General features: G+C 44.1%; 1 long non-coding RNA gene across 1 annotated transcript; it reads right to left on the bottom strand.

Moving 5' to 3' along the window:
• Window positions 1–1,167: 1,167 nt before the first annotated feature.
• LOC142365124 (uncharacterized) lies at window positions 1,168–13,169 on the bottom strand. Its single transcript, XR_012766387.1, has 3 exons — window positions 13,087–13,169; window positions 12,250–12,413; window positions 1,168–1,261 (listed from the first exon to the last, which is right to left on the bottom strand). It is a non-coding gene; the product is annotated as an uncharacterized LOC142365124 (long non-coding RNA).
• Between the last annotated feature and the right edge of the window lie 3,207 nt (window positions 13,170–16,376).

Here is a 16,376-nt window from a genome sequence, read left to right as displayed (position 1 = left end):
TCTCCGAGGCAGCAGGAGATCTTCACCTCCAAGCATCGGCATCGACTCCCCGAGTGATGCTGATGCCGTTGTTTGTGGGCCTACACTATCAGCTGCAGCAGAGAAACAACTGGGTCTAACAAAAAACAAAGAGCGGGGGAGGGAAGGACAAAGGCGGTCTTTGTGTGCTTTTTTAATCCAGACCATTTTGTTGATCTGATTTACAGAGGAACCCTACAAAACCAGTTTCTTGTGTTTGAGGTCACTGAACATCTCATTAGCCAAGCTGGACTCTCACTACCTTCCTGCCCTTCCTACACACTGGGATAATTTCCAGCGGCGCTCATAATACCGTTGAACTCCTCTGAGCTACTTTCCTCTTACACTCAATTTTTCTCTTCTGCCACCAATCCTCAAAGTAAGGTCTGTTTTCTTCGAGGCCACTGTCATTGGTCTTCCACTCTCCCTTCTCCTTTACAAAAGCTTTGAAAAAAACCTGCAACATTAAGCAACAGCTATTTTCCCCCCTGGTTTGAAGTTAACAAAAATTGTTATTTCTTCAGACTTTGCATTAACATTTAAAATTGTTCAGTGACAGGAGACTGTAAGGAGCCTGCAAATCGCAGAGGGATTCTGACATAGCTTGCTGGGTTCCTCAGCCTGCTTTCTTCATCCCTCTGCTCCAGAAGCTTGCCTCTCTTGCCTGCTCTCCCTTGTCCATATTATCCCCTTCTCACATCTAATCCCCTGTCACTCCCAGAAAACAAGGCAGTTTATAAAGCTGTGACTCCAGCTCAACCATTTGTAAAGAATCGGGACTGCACAAGCTTCCTCGGGCCACACGTATTTGGTAAGATCCGTGTGGCGTTAGGCAGTGGCTCGGCAAGCGCAAGCTCGCACGCAGTGCCAGAGCCCCGTCTCCTCTCAATGACTGAAACTTTACACCAAATCGGGCAGACTTCCCCTGTTTAACAATCCACAACTCTTAAGATTTCATCTACCCTTTCAATGTCAGCTATATTTCTTCAAAACACACCTGCCGGAGCAAGATAATTCATGTAAATTGCAGCTTACACAAGCAAGAAATCGGGCTTTCAGAGCTGCAGAGGGACACCTGAAAACCAGCGAGAGTGGCATCAAAACACAAGGTAAACCTATGGGTTTTTGCCTATGTAAAATACCGTCATAGTAGCTCCAACTCATTTTCTCTTGAGAGAGACCTGTGGCTGGCGAGGGGAAGAGTTCTTCTGTTTGCAGACATCTTCAGTTTCACTCCAGCTCACTGGGTTAAAAAAGGAAAAAAAGCAAAGTCTCTAAGCCAGTTTACATTCCTGCCTGTGAAACTAAGGAGTGGATGGGTAGGTTTCAAAATAGCAAACATCAAGGCACTGTCAAGGCTCTGCTTTTAAATGGCAGGCTTACAGCAGTCTTGACTAAAGGCAAAGGTTAACCTGTCTCCCTAATTAGTGTCGCCAACGCAGGGTTGCAAAAATTATTCTGTGGGAAAGCAGTAGGAAGATGTAGAGTTTTTCCTTGCCCCATAGGAAGACAGGAATTGCCAGATCTGCTGCCAAGTGCAGCTCTGCAAAAGAGGTTCCCACCTGAATCAGCCTTAGAAGCTCACAAAAAAAAAAACCAAACAAAAAAGATATTGCTGTTTCTTTTAAAATCTTGCTTTTCAGATTTGAAGGTGCTTATTTTTTTCTGTATGTATCTTCATACAGATGCTTACAGATTTCAGTACTTCATTTAAAGACTCATTTAGCCAGACTGCCTCAGTCTAAAATAACTTCAGTTACTAGACATCCCTGCCAATTTCTTTGGGACAAAGAAGCACATAAGCACGTGTGTGTGCACACACACAAGCCTTATCTTTTCAAATTCCTTAAGTAAAAAGAGGCATGCCTCCCTTTGCTGGCCTCTCCGGTTCCACCTGGAGCCTCTGGCGGGATCTGAGGAATCTGTGTAAGCTTTTATAAGAGCACCTGTATGTCCCTTCCTTTGGCACGGCAAGTGTTCTGATAAAATCCTTCCAATCAATATTTATATGTGTCTTGGACAGCAACTTTTGTGGTAAAGGTTTTTTTAGATTAATTTATAACTTTTGGGTACTTTTTGTTTATTAGAGTGGAAATGAAGGTGTTGTTCCATTACTACTTTTTCATTAAAATATCAATAAGGTAGCAGAAAGAGCACAATATGATGTCAGTTGCACAATGCTGTATGAAGGCAATTTTTTTAAACACAACATGGTAATTGTCTTGTACCCTAAAGGACGAAATAAGATCACTGGCTTGTATCACTGCAACAGTTCCTACAGAGCACAGGAAAAATGGGGCAGAAAAGTAGGCAGCGGTGTTGGGAAGTACGGTTGATTAACTATGTGTGAATAAATCACTGCAGAATATGCAGAATGATGTGGGTGAGTGTATAAGGCATGGAAAAAAAAAAAAGGCAGGCATCTATGTACGCGCTACTGTCACTCAGTACTGTATGACAGTGAGAGCAAAGGTTTCTGGAACAAAGTCCACAGTTCTTAGTGCCATGGTGTATCCTAGCCTTCATTTATGCTGAATATTACTTTATAATCAAGAGGCAATAGGCTTCAAAAAGCCACCCCATACAGAACTTCAGAATTTGTAATAAATCAAACCATTTAGTCTGCGACAAAAAAGAGAAGCTTGAAATTCAAAACTGCAGAGAACCCAACAGAGAATTGCTTGCCACGTGTGGCAGTTCAGCAATTTTTTTTTTCCAGGAAAACACATTTTATGGAGTTAAAACAAATAAAATGAAGAGCACAGAAGTAAAATGGAAGCAGATACTGAAATTCAGCAATGTGAAGAAAAGTTTTGTAAAACATTTTACACCTTCTGAATTTAAAATATCACCTAATGTTTTTTACAAGAAAAAAAATGCTACAGACCTTCTTATCTTAATATATATGTATATATACACATATGAAATATATCTATTTTATACATATATATAGTCAACCAATTATATATTCAGACAAATAAAAATACTAAATGAACAAAATTATTTCCACCTATTTCTCTTATTTCTGAATTAGGAGAGTACAAAACAGCAGGTGGCAGCCTACGACCCCTGCAGATCCCCCCCCCCCTTTTTAATAAACTGTGTACACATTCCCATTCATACACAGCTCTAAACAATCTCTCAAAAGAAGAAGTGGAGGCACCCTTGACCCACAGAAGCCTGGCAGAGGTCAAAGCTTTTTATTGCCACTGAAGTTCAGGCTCTACGTTCAACAAGTACTGCAGTTGTCACTTCTCAGACTGGACTTGAAACACTTCATACAGGTATGAAAAGACTGATAAATGTAGTTTTTTCAGTAGATGGAGACCAGACAAGAAAGTGTAGGGGAAGACCATGTTTTTATGATGACACTAAATAATAACCAACTTCGCATTAGAACGCTCTATAGTAAAAGTGGCCACACGCTAGATAAGACATAAAGAGGTGAATGCCAGAGTGCTCTTGCTGGGTGCTGCAGGGCTCTGCCCTACCTCACAGCTCAGTAGTCATTTTGATGACAACAAATAAGGATTTGAAACTTTCTCCCATAGATGCAGAGAAATAATTTAAAGGTAGCTAAGAAATTAAAAGTGAAAGGATTTAGAAAATGCAAACTAATCTGTATGGGAGAAGTTAAAACCTGGAATACAGCTATGCTAGAAGAAACAGGGATAAATGTTTTGCCCAGTAGGTGGCAAGTGCAGGAGATATCAGCAATATAGAAGCTTCAGTTTGCACAGAAGGAAATAAAAATCTGTCTGCGTTTGAAGTCTCATTTAAAACATTGCATTCCGGTTCAGCAACTTCGCTACAATCAACAGCCTGACAAATCACAGACAGTTCTAAGAAAATCATCCAGGAAACAATGACTTGTCCAGGAGCAGGAAAAATGCAAAGTTCAATGTGTATATTATTAAGGTAAAAATATCTACAGAGGCAAGATAATGCTTTGCAAGTATCTGAGGATGGAAATGCTAGGGGTGGAGGGTGAAGGACCTGGAATACAAAAAGAGGTGCACAGCTGAACAAGCAGGGCTGACGGTGACCAACACAACCTGCTCCTCACAGCCAGGGAGGCGTTGGTAAGGGAATGAGACCAGCGGTGTGATGGGTGCCCATGGACAGGACACCTGGAACTGAGCGTGTAAGCAGGCGGGACAAAGCACCAGCATGTGAGCTGTGGGGAAGCCATAGGCTTCAGCAAGAGTAAGCGAGTGACTAGACAGACCGCCTGCTCTTTACTGTCTGCAATTTTCAGTATCAGACTGGATTGTAAAATTCTCTAGCCACCTTTCCCTCAAATACCTTGTGAATATAACAACAGAGTCTAACAGTTCTTAAAATATTCCTTGCATCTTATTTAAGCAAGGTCATTATATAAGGAAAATATCTATATGCTCTAATTAGCTAAACCTGCTTACAGGCAAAAACATATAGTTCCTCAATGTTATTCTCTGTACTCTACCGAATTTAGTTGCCTACAGAACTTATTGGGGGCCAGGCAGGGCCTGGCCCCACGCCCCGGTGCCTCCGTTCAGTGCATTTGAATCCTCTGTCAGTGTTCCTGCGGAGTATCCCGGAGTGCTTTTCTTCTTTCCGGTTGTATCCTCTCTGTTCACACACAAAGACGGACTCTCAGACTGTCCAGTTTTACACATTGGCAAAACCACGACCACCCATTTTTTGTCACATTTATAGATCACAGCTGAACTAGGCAGGTATTAGTGTCCTCAAAAGCCTTGGAGCTGTCTTTGAATTGATAATACAGTCCATCTTTTGACCTCCAAAGACTTCTTTTTCCCAGTACTGGCTTGAACAGCTCCTGTGTGAGGCCGTCTGTCTGCTGCATCCATCTCCTTTACATTCAGCGTTAGGAACAATGGTCCTTCACAAAACACTGATCTTCATCCCAGGAGCTATAGCAGCTCCATGCAACACTGTCTTGCTCACTTGCATGTGCTCACTCTCTTCTTTCTCACTCACTTTCACACTCTGCTAGCAGGGCACGTAGCTATTCCTTCTAACCCTATAGCAGTTTTAACACCTTTGTGCCATCATAACTTCCATCGAAGCCACCCTCTCTCACTAATACCACGCCCTCGTGAAATGTCAGAGACTGAAGGGAAGGAAAAGATGCAGTGGTGGAGCTTTTCTCCCTCTTGCTCCTATGAAACAAAGTGGGAGAAGAGACCACATCGTTTAGTTTTGCAGCTGCTCTTGCTGTGTGTGGATGTTTTGTGCAGGAGAATTGCTGCAGAGTTTTGGGGGTGAGAGCAGAATGACAAATGTCCATGCTCTCAGCCACCATACCCTGCAGAGGTGTTTCTGTAGTGAAAGACAAGTGAAAAGCAACGCTTCAAAGCTGTTTCTTTTGTGCCTCCCATGTAGCCACTATTCAATAGCCCTTAACTGAGCTTCTCACAAGATAGCTGCATTGAACTTAGATCTGTCTGTAATACATACAAGGGCAAGATGTCTTCCCTTTTCCTCGTAGGAAAGATCCTAACAAATCTCTAGTGTCTGTAATGTTGGAATAGGGCGCATTTTCCAGAATATGCTGCTCACAAATATGAGATTTTCTCAGAATTGCCAAGGAGTGATCAACTATGTCCTTTTGTCCATTTTGTAGAAAGCAAAAGTTTAGCTTTCAGACCACTGTCTTGCCTCAGGACTGAGTTTAGAGCTGAGCAGTCAGCACATGTCGCATTTACTGTGAGGATGGGAAGAACAAAACTACAACATAATGCAGAGACAGCAAATTCCCCTCATTCTACAGAGCTGGTCTGCTCAGCAGTGTGCAGGGCCAGTAACTTAATTTGAGAAATACCAAAGAACCAAATTGCCCTATGACACGGGGAGTATATGCAGTGCAGCATGCTTTGCCGTGTTCTTGACGTACCTCCAACGCCCCAGGTGACTCTTTGCAAGGCCTGTGCAGAGCCCTGCATCGGTTTGTGTCAGGACAGAGCCTCACTTACCAACACCGAGACAATGCTCTCCCGCTTCTCTGAATTTCTGGGGTAACATCAACGTGTCCAACCTGGACTGAGAATCAGTTAAAGGCTGTACTTTAGTAACACAATCTTACTTGTCACCTACAAAGCTTGCTCAACTCGTATGAAATAATGAGTTGACCGTATTAACCATTTTCACTGCGTCGCTGAACACGTGCAGGGTGATAAGTGTAAAAGGCCCCAACCTGATCTTCTCTGACCTCCTGCTGTAACACCTCCTCTTTAGCAGAGTGGCTAAGGCTGTCCTAGGTGGTTTGGATGATTTTTCTAACTCATACTAGTATTTTAGTGTTCTCCACCAAAAAGGCTCCCAAGATGTGGCACACAAACTTTTTTACACATGTTTTTTAAAGCAAAAATCAGCTTATGTGGCAGCAGTAGCAGATTCCAGGTCTGCTGTGTGTTTGAACGAGAACAAATACCTCCATGTGAACATTGACTGCGTGATGTGGGGAGGACTGCCTGATGACAGACAACTACCTGACCACAAGGGAAGCACATTTATAAAGGTCTTTATTCATTAATCACTTCCTGAACATTAAGTAAACACTTTCAGAACAGCAATTACAGCCAGTCAACAGAACCTCACTGCTGTGCACAGTGCATTCGACTGCTCCTCTCCAAATGCCTCCAGCAGCAGCCCAGGTGGGGCCAAAACCTGCACTTGCACCTCAGGATGGCGGAGCAAGGGAAGATGAGGGGAAAGAATATGATAAAGCACAGGGTACTGGTGAAAACTCATGTGCTTTAGGTAAGCGAGTGGATTAGGTCGGAAGCATGCAGTAGATGGGCAAAGGTGAAAGGCTGGGATCTGAGTGAGGTGCATTACTCAGACGGGAAAGTAGAGGGTCTGAGGTAGATACACTGGTTTTTAGGAGCAGGACATGCAGCAGAAGGGTGTCAGTACATGGATCTGAGGATGTAATGAAGGGGAAGCAGTGTACTAGGAGGGAAGAGGCAGGCAGGAGGGGAAACAAACCTCTTCTGACCCCTGTTTGTGGTCTAGAAAAAAGTATTCTGGTAGTACCTACCAATGCTGACAAAGAAATTAAAGTTTGAGACTTCTGCCTGTCCCAGTTCAGTACTGATTTGCAAATTATCTGCAACTGAAAGCTCAGCGTGCTTTTCATAATGCAGGCTATGTTGTTGCCCACACATAAATGCTGAGTAAATCAACGGGAGAGATTTACTGAGAAAACACAGGACAAGTAACAGGGCGAGGTGTAGTAGCTCCTTGCTAGGCTCAGAAATTGTGTCTGAGCTCCCTCTAGTGAGATGTGTTGGTTTTCTGCGCTCAAAGATCACTTCCAGCTACCATATACCTACTGACTGAACAGCCAAATTCAAACCCAAACACTTCTAAAACAAATAAACAGACAAAGGGTCTTTGCACCTGTCCTGTAACAGTTCATATCAATTCTCCTTAACAAAGCTAAGTTCTTCTTTTCAGAAGTTGCCAGAAAAATAAAAAAGAACAAATGCAGTTTTAATGGTGTTTGTTAGAGACAAATTGAAACTAGACAGTTTCCAAAGCACCTGCAGAACACAAGCAGCAGGCTTGTATGACTTCCTACTGTAGGTAACTAAAGTAGCATTTCCAGAAGGAGTGTGGTAGAAGGGATTTTTGCCATCACGAACGCAAAAAAACCACCAGACATAAGGCTGGCCTATAAATCACGTTCACTTGAGACGTTATGGAATAAGCAATGGGAGAATCACGAACTTCTTCAAAATTCTGACTGCTCAATTTCCTACATGACATATGACATGAACTCTAACACGTGGCACTGTAAGCTACTGTAAGGAAACTGTACAATTCATTTAAGTGTCAGGATATGGGGTCCTCCTCCAATAGTATCTCCTTTGTAAACCTTAAACAAATCTTTAGAATTGATGAATTTTTGAAGTTAAATTTTTAAAAAACTAAATTAGACATGTTAAAAAATTCTCATGGAACATCCAGCTTATGACATGTATGTTCATCCTCATGGCAATTCTCTGCCTGCCAGTTTAATTATTTCCTCCTGGAATGAGGGATGGAAGGGACCTTTTTGTGTGCAATGAGCTTAAGCTACAGAGGCTACGAAGTGTTGCCCCGGCTCCTTCACACAGGCACACACATCTACCTATGTTTCTCCTCTCAACAGGAGGAAAAAAGAAATACTTTTATCAAAACAACACTCGGCTATCTTGTAGTCATCATAAGCGTGTCCTCCAGCTCTGCTGGTGATTTGCTGTGAGGCTGTACACAGTGTACTTCACCCGTCTTTGCAGCATACGGGCCCCTCATCTTGGCTGTAACCTCTTGTCTAGGCACTACTGCTACAGCAGGCCGTGGACATCAGCATTACTGCTTCCTGACATCGCGGTTCTCTGGCTTGTTATCAGTTCTGCTGTGCTCATGGGACGACATTTTGTTGCCTTGTCTAGTCAGAAGCACAAATGAACTGCTGTTCATGTATTCAACCTTTTTCAAGAATCGTGTGCCACCAAACAAAATCCCTGTCTCCTAGATCTATGCCACTAACAGCCTTTTACGGTCCTACCCCTTTCTGGGTACACCAGAGAAGTAGTTCCCTCACAGTTCCTGTCCTCCCACTGCCCTGCCTGTGCTCAAATCCAGGTATGCATTCAGGAGTGGGCAGGACAGCAGCCACGAAGTTAGTCAGAGCAGGGTGAGAGGTTGTAAGCCATCAGCCAAGGAGGAGTGAAAGCTGTAGAGGAAGTTAATTTACCCAAATGAGGAAGAGAAGGAAGAACTGGAGCTTTGCATTTAACATTACTGAGTAGCAGTATTTCCCTGCCCACCAGGTCAGGCTCATCATAGGCTCACCAACAGGAGGTTTGTTCTCTGGTTTTAGCAAAAGATCTCAGAAGGAGGGGAAGCACCCAAAGGCTGTGGTATTAGAAACCACTGCACTGTGACTCCACCTATCAGGCTAGTTCATGACTGGATCATGCACTAAGCATTTGAATGGAACTTTTCAAAGCACTCTATCCTGTCCTACAAACACGGTGGTAACTGAGTCTTCCAAGGAGAGTAACAGCCCCACTGACATCTGTGCTCAGTCACCAGCTCTACATGCTGCCTGCAACATGCAAAAGTTTCTAGGTTTGATTTTAGCTGATGTGACTAACGCTGAATGCACTGGGATACATAACAAGAAATATAGCATGTGGAATAAAAGGTCCCTTACAGGTGATTTGGAGCACCCTGGTCAGACTCTGTATCAGACAGAGGAGGTGTATAATGCTGAAACCATCTGGCCTGTGGCTAGGTAAACATAAAAGAGGCATAAAACCAAGTTAATGGCAGCATGCCAGGGCCTTGTTAAAAAACGACACATCACTAAAACAAAGAAAGTGCTGATGTAGCACCACCAAAGGCTCTTTAATGGGCCTGGAGACAGAGTGCCCTCACATTTCATTATATACCTAACAGCAACACCTGCCTCCGCACAAGACAGGTTATTTCTAACTATCACTCTCTTACGTCTTGTAATGATTCCATACCCATGGTAAATATTAAGAGCTCTGGTTGTCCTTCTTGCCCTTTAATTTTTCTATACAACACACTGGAACATGACTTTTTATGAAAAATGACCAATCGTCTTTGTAGGAATAAATAGCAAGATTCAGCAGGTGAAGCTGAAACTGAAACTAGGACATTTTAGCTTAAAAATAACTCATTAGGATTTAAGCATGGAAGTCACCTGAAAACAGGCCACAGATGCTCATCAGAATTACCAGTTAAAAACAGATGCTGAACCTGCATGTCTGGTTCAGCAAACATTACAAATCACCTGTAATTTACTCCCAAGCATTAATGAGATAAATGGACGATCACATGGCTGTGCACTGAAATCAGCCCGAGCAGATAAATCACTCAGCATTGCTTAGATATGAGGAACAGGCTTGTGCTGCTATCAGCTATTACAGCCACCTGATGTGGACTTCTTTTCCTCTCGTTAATGCTTCAGTCCTTTCCTGTGTTTTTATGGGACCAATTTGTAACATAAACAGACAGAAACAAAGAATAACGTTCCTTCCAGCAGTTTTGTTTCAGCTGCAGCCACTGGTCTGCTCCACTGAATCCAAGCCACCTGTCCTCTCTCAGCCGGCCCCCGTGTAGTGATGCTGGGGCCAGGGTCTCCGCGCCCCAGAGCCGAGCCCAGCCGCCAAACCCTGCGGATGGCACTGCTCGCTCCTGCCGCCTCTGGGTTCCGACCATTTACCCCTCATCTGTTCTGCCGGCGGTGGCGTGCAGACCGCACAGGTGTGCTCTGTCCTGTTTGGGATAGCTTTCCGTCTGTAGGGTCAGGACTGCAGACCTGTTGTTCTTTCTTCTGATGTAAGTAGGGAGGGAACAGGAAAAATCCAAAGAACAGCAAAGTCTGTAAAGGATTCTATTTTTGAAGCAGCAGTCTGGAAAGTACTTGCTGCACAGAGGTCAATATTTGTTTTGAAATAAAAATCTGGATGCTGGTTTGGTTTTGAGGTTAAAACCAGGCATTAGTGTTTTACTCCTTAACAGCGTTTGCAGATACTACGGTTAACTTTCTTTTTGCAGGAGTTCTCAATATTTTCTGCTCTCAAATCATCAGCCCGCACACATGCCCCGTTTTCTCTCTCTTAAAGGGGCAGCAGAGAAGAGGAAAGGAATGAAAATGAAAATAATTTTTGCCAAAAATATGACTGAAGATGTATACACAACTCAACTAAACACAAGGAGAAGGCACTGTTGTATCTGGCCTCCTGCTTAAACAAGACTGTGTCTAGCTTTTCCCTCTGTCTTCCTCCAGTTCCTGGAAGCGATTGAACTGTGCCCAGAGCTCACTGCCTCTGTTTCCATCCTCCACCTGTGTCCTCTTCTAATTTGCTTCCTCTTTGCATTGTCTCTGGTGGACCCGAAAGTGTCACATCTGCAGACCACATGACCTCACACAGTTACCCGCATTTTACTGATGGACAAGGAAGGAGCAGACATCTCCTCAGTCGGATGTGGCAACGTATTACCAACAGTTGTTTTTGATTCTGCACAAGTGTCTTTCAAAAATTGGAAGACAAATTTTTGCTTGCAAATAACTAAAAAGTCCTCTTGCGTGCATGGCATCTTCCTCAGATGACACTTGGAGGATCTCCCAAGGACTTTGAGGTTAGGGTTTGATGCAAGACGTCTTCATAACCTCTTAATCTTAGCAATATCTGTTTTGCTGGCTGACTGATTTAACACTATTTTATGGATATAAGCAAGTAATATCTGTGTACACTGTAGTGGACAATAAATACTGGTCCTGAAATATTCAAATACAATGAGTAGGTACTAAAAACAATCAAACAAATCTAGTGAAGATGAGGATTTTTATATTTAACTTGTCGTTTCTGAGTCTTCAAGCTTCTTGAAATGTTTCTTTCTCCACAGCCACGAGGGACAGAAATTTTTATGTTAAACAATTCAGACTCTAAGAATATCCACCCAGTAGTTGAGACTACAAAAATACTGTTGGATCTGGCATAAAACACGAAGATTTGGAAATACACAACACGCAGGAGGCCTTCAGCTCTCATTGTCAGTCTCTTGGAAGCAACTGATTGCATAAAATGTCCGAAATCTCAACTAACATATTGTGTAATCGCTTAGCAGCAGATAAGGATTCTGGACTGCAAAAAGGATCTCCCTAAACGACCCTTACAAATAAGGCCCACAAGGAGTTACTCTCTCATTCAAATCCAAAAGCCATAGCTGCAATATTTTCAGTTTTATTCCCTCCCATTCCCCCGGGCCCGCAGGCTTTCTCCCAGGCTGAGCAAGCTTCGCTATTAAATACAGCTGCCTCTCTCCCACACTCACATAGCTCTCTACGGCAGCCAGACAGAACAGCAAAGGATGCCGGTGGGTATGGGTGGCACAAAGGTCTCCATGAACTGTTTCTGAATACATGCTTAGAAGGGAAAACAGCAGAAACATTTATAGCGAACGCGTTATTACAGACTTCGTCATTAACCACCGAGCAGCTCCAGGAATGCTGCTCTGTGGATCTTGCCACCCGAGAAACCTCCTGGAGGCGCTTTGGGAATTTGTCCAAGATTCCACCAAGCTTCTGGCCAAGCAGCAATACCTTGGACCTGTGTCCAAATCTCAAGTGTAGTAAACAAAAGCTGAACTTAGATGAAGTCCACTGGAATTTATAACTAGTAACAATTTAGTTTTCCTTACCTACACCAGAGGTTTATGCTGGCTCAGCTGTCCAGGAAATTAGTCACACATTGAGGGAACTGGGGCAAATTCCCCTTATAGGTGGAACCAAATAAGTCGTAGCCATCACCCTCACAGCTGCAACTTCTTGTCCAAAGTCAGTTGGATTCAGCTCCTCCTAAAACCTGTCAGAAGTCAGAAAAATTGCCAAGAAGCTGTAAGAGAACCGATTGCTCCTCCCAGGACTACCAAAGTGAGAGCAAGCGAGCAAGAATCAGTCGCATGGAGGTGATGGCAGGACATGCAGGGAGCTAGCAAGAATCACTTAGACAACCTGTTTTTCTGTCTCTTCTGCTTTTGAAAAGGGACACTCATTCTGTGCAGTGTAGCAGAACCGATTACACAACCTAAATTTCAAACATCTACTTACAGTGGGTGCTTCTGCCTCAATATTGCTGGAGGGAAATATTCCTGCAACGAGGCCAGGATATCTGTGACAACAACACGTGCCATGCTGATCAAATACTAGTCCATGGCTAAATTTTACACCTTACGATAAAATAAGAATCATCATCAAGTCAAGGCTGTGTACAAAGTAAATGTTTTCATATGAAACAAGTAATTCAGTGAGGAAAATATGGTAACATTTGTTAATAATCTATAGCGTATATTTTCAAAAAGTATAATTATTTTAGGGGCCAAAGGATAAAATTTCTGTGATAATGAATCATCTAATCTTTCACAACTGGAACTAGGTCAACAACAAATTAAATTAACCAGCCAGCATTAAAAAGATGAATTGCAAGAAAATTAAAAATTGCTATTAAAATCGATTTCCAGCCTCTCTTGCTAACATACCTGGAAGGGAAAAACCAGTAATATCAGGATGTCGGTGTCATGAAAGGGAATTATGCAGTGTCATGCTGCTTTCCAGTTTCTGAATTGCAGTGTCAAAGTCCAATGTCAAGTGTTCACTTGCAAAGTGTCATGTGTTCACTTGCAGAATCAAAGAGATAAAATTTAAACCAGGATAAACAACATGAAAATTATAGCAGCCAGCTATGCAATTTGTTCAGTATGTCTTTTATTGAAAAAATATGAGATGGATAGCTTGAAATTAATTCATGTAGGTGTCAAACTGTAATGGTAAGATCTTTTTCGCTTTTTTAGCACTTCTGTTTTTAAAAGTCAAGAGTGTCTCAAAGCATTTTACTAGTTGTAGGTAGGTGACAAACCTACTGGAAACGAAATTCCTCTACAAGGTTGCACTGCCACGGTGGGAGGGAAATTCTGGACATTCACACGCCAGCCATCTCCTGTCCAAGTACAGGTCAGAGGCGCAGCGTTTGTGGAGCAGAGTTGCTCTTACGCTGGTATTCCCTGTAGGTAAGAACAACGTACCTGGGAGGTGGAAGCAGGGGGAACAAGGTCTGTCTGTGTACTCAGTGGCTAAGGTTTATAGAGATGTAGACATATACTAGAAGTGAAGCATATACAGATGCCTCATGATAACAGGACCTGTGCACCGCCAAGTACTGATGACACCTCCTGTGCTTTAAACGCTAATTATAATAGTAATAAAATGCATACCTCCAAAATTACAAGACCAGTAACAAATCCGTACATGAATTTCTGTGCAAGAAGAATGGTGAGAATACAGAAATCTGGCTTTATTCTAGCTAGAAGTGGTGTTGCAAGACTATCAAAAGGCTTTTTTCCTATTTTGCTATGATGTTGTTTTGGAAGAAAATAGCCTAATACTCAAAGTGTTCTGATTTTGATGGAGCTGCATATTTTAAACTAATGCAGCTCTGTTGCTACTGCTCTGCAGAGCGCTATTTATTATGATTGTAAAGTCAATGCCTCAAATCCCAGAAATAAGGCTGCTTGTACATTGTGATTTGGGCTTTTGGTACCTATGTATCATTATGTTGTCTTTAATTACATTAACATATCCTGTTGTCTCCAAGGATTCTTATTCATGCAGTCACAGGGAAGCTATTCAGTATTCTTTTGCCTGCCTTCCTCAATGAATGGGTTCAGGTCTTAGTTAAAATGCCTCCTCTGCATGAGGTTCTGCTTACGAAACTATTCACTCGAAGGGACAGAGTAGGACTAATTTAGCTACAGTGTTTGAAGGCTTTCTTGTAAATATTGAGGTATTACCTTAAAAAAGATAGAAGACAATCTCTTCTGTCCAACAGGTGGAGGCTTGTAAGAATGACGGAGACAAACTTTTTAGCAGGGCCTATAGCAATAGTAGAATCACAGAATCACAGAATAGTAGGGGTTGGAAGGGACCTCTGTGGGTCATCTAGTCCAACCCCCCTGCCGAAGCAGGGTCACCTACAGCAGGCTGCACAGGATCTTGTCCAGGCGGGTCTTGAATATCTCCAGAGAAGGAGACTCCACAACCTCCCTGGGCAGCCTGTTCCAGTGCTCCGTCACCCTCAGAGGGAAGAAGTTCCTCCTCATGTTCAGACGGAACTTCCTGTGCCTCAGTTTGTGCCCATTGCCCCTTGTCCTGTCACTGGGCACCACTGGAAAGAGCTTGGCCCCATCCTCCTGACACCCACCCTTCAGATATTTGTAGGCATTTATAAGGTCCCCTCGCAGCCTTCTCTTCTTCAGGCTGAACAAGCCCAGTTCCCTCAACCTCTCCTCGTAGGGGAGATGCTCCAGTCCCCTCACCATCCTCGTAGCCCTCCGCTGGACTCTCTCCAGTAGCTCCTCATCTTTCTTGAACTGGGGAGCCCAGAACTGGACACAGTACTCCAGATGGGGCCTCACCAGGGCAGTGTAGAGGGGAAGGAGAACCTCCCTCGTCCTGCTGGCCACACTCTTCTTGATGCACCCCAGGATCCCATTGGCTTTCTTGGCAGCCAGGGCACACTGCTGGCTCATGGTTAACCTGTCGTCCACCAGGACACCCAGGTCCCTCTCCGCAGAGCTGCTCTCCAGCAGGTCCACCCCAAGCCTGTACTGGTGCATGAGGTTGTTCCTCCCCAGGTGCAGGACCCTGCACTTGCCCTTGTTGAACCTCATCAGGTTCCTCTCTGCCCAGCTTTCCAGCCTATCCAGGTCACGCTGAATGGCAGCACAGCCTTCTGGTGTATCTACCACACCTCCCAGTTTGGTGTCGTCAGCAAACTTGCTGAGGGTACATTCTAACTCTTCATCCAGGTCGTTGATGAAGAAGTTAAACAAGACTGGGCCCAGTACTGACCCCTGGGGGACACCACTTGTCACCAGCCTCCAACTAGACTCAGCGCCGCTGATGACAACCCTCTGAGTTCTGCCATTCAGCCAGTTCTCTATCCACTTCACCGACCACTCATCCAGCCCACACTTCCTGAGCTCCCCTAGGAGGACATCATGGGAGACTGTGTCGGAAGCCTTGCCGAAGTCAAGGTAGACAACATCCACGGCTCTCCCTTCGTCTACCCAGCCAGTCATGTCATCGTAGAAAGCTATCAGATTGGTCAGGCATGATTTCCCCTTGGTGAATCCATGCTGACTACTCCTGATAACCTTCTTTTCTTCCACTTGCTTCATGATGGCCTCCAGGATAAGCTGCTCCATCACCTTACCCGGGATGGAGGTGAGGCTGACCGGCCTGTAGTTCCCTGGGTCCTCCTTCTTGCCCTTTTTGAAGATTGGAGTGACATTGGCCTTTCTCCAGTCCTCGGGCACCTCTCCTGTCCTCCAGGACCTCTCAAAGATGATGGAGAGTGGCTCAGCAATGACATCCGCCAGCTCCCTCAGCACTCGTGGGTGCATTCCATCGGGGCCCATGGATTTGTGGACATCCAGATCACTTAAGCGATCCTTCACACAGTCCTCCTCGACCAAGGGAAAGTCGTCCTCTTTGTAGGCTTCTTCTCTTACCTCCGGGGCCTGGGATTCCTGAGGGCCAGTCTTAGCACTGAAGACTGAAGCAAAGAAGGCATTCATTAGCTCTGCCTTCTCCGCATCCTCCGTCACCAGGACACCCGCCTCATTCAGCAGCGGCCCCACGTTGTCCCTAGCCTTCCTTTTGCTGCTGATGTAGTTGAAGAAGCCCTTCTTGTTGTTTTTGACATCCCTTGCCAGCTTCAATTCCAGGTGAGCCTTGGCCTTCCTCGTCGCATCCCTGCATGCTCTCACCA

This window comes from Opisthocomus hoazin, chromosome 2 (genome assembly GCF_030867145.1).
Source record: "Opisthocomus hoazin isolate bOpiHoa1 chromosome 2, bOpiHoa1.hap1, whole genome shotgun sequence".
NCBI classification, from domain to species: Eukaryota; Metazoa; Chordata; class Aves; order Opisthocomiformes; family Opisthocomidae; genus Opisthocomus; species Opisthocomus hoazin.
The sequence above is the reverse complement of the archived record's forward strand: the minus strand, read 5'-3'. Positions and strand labels throughout refer to the sequence as shown.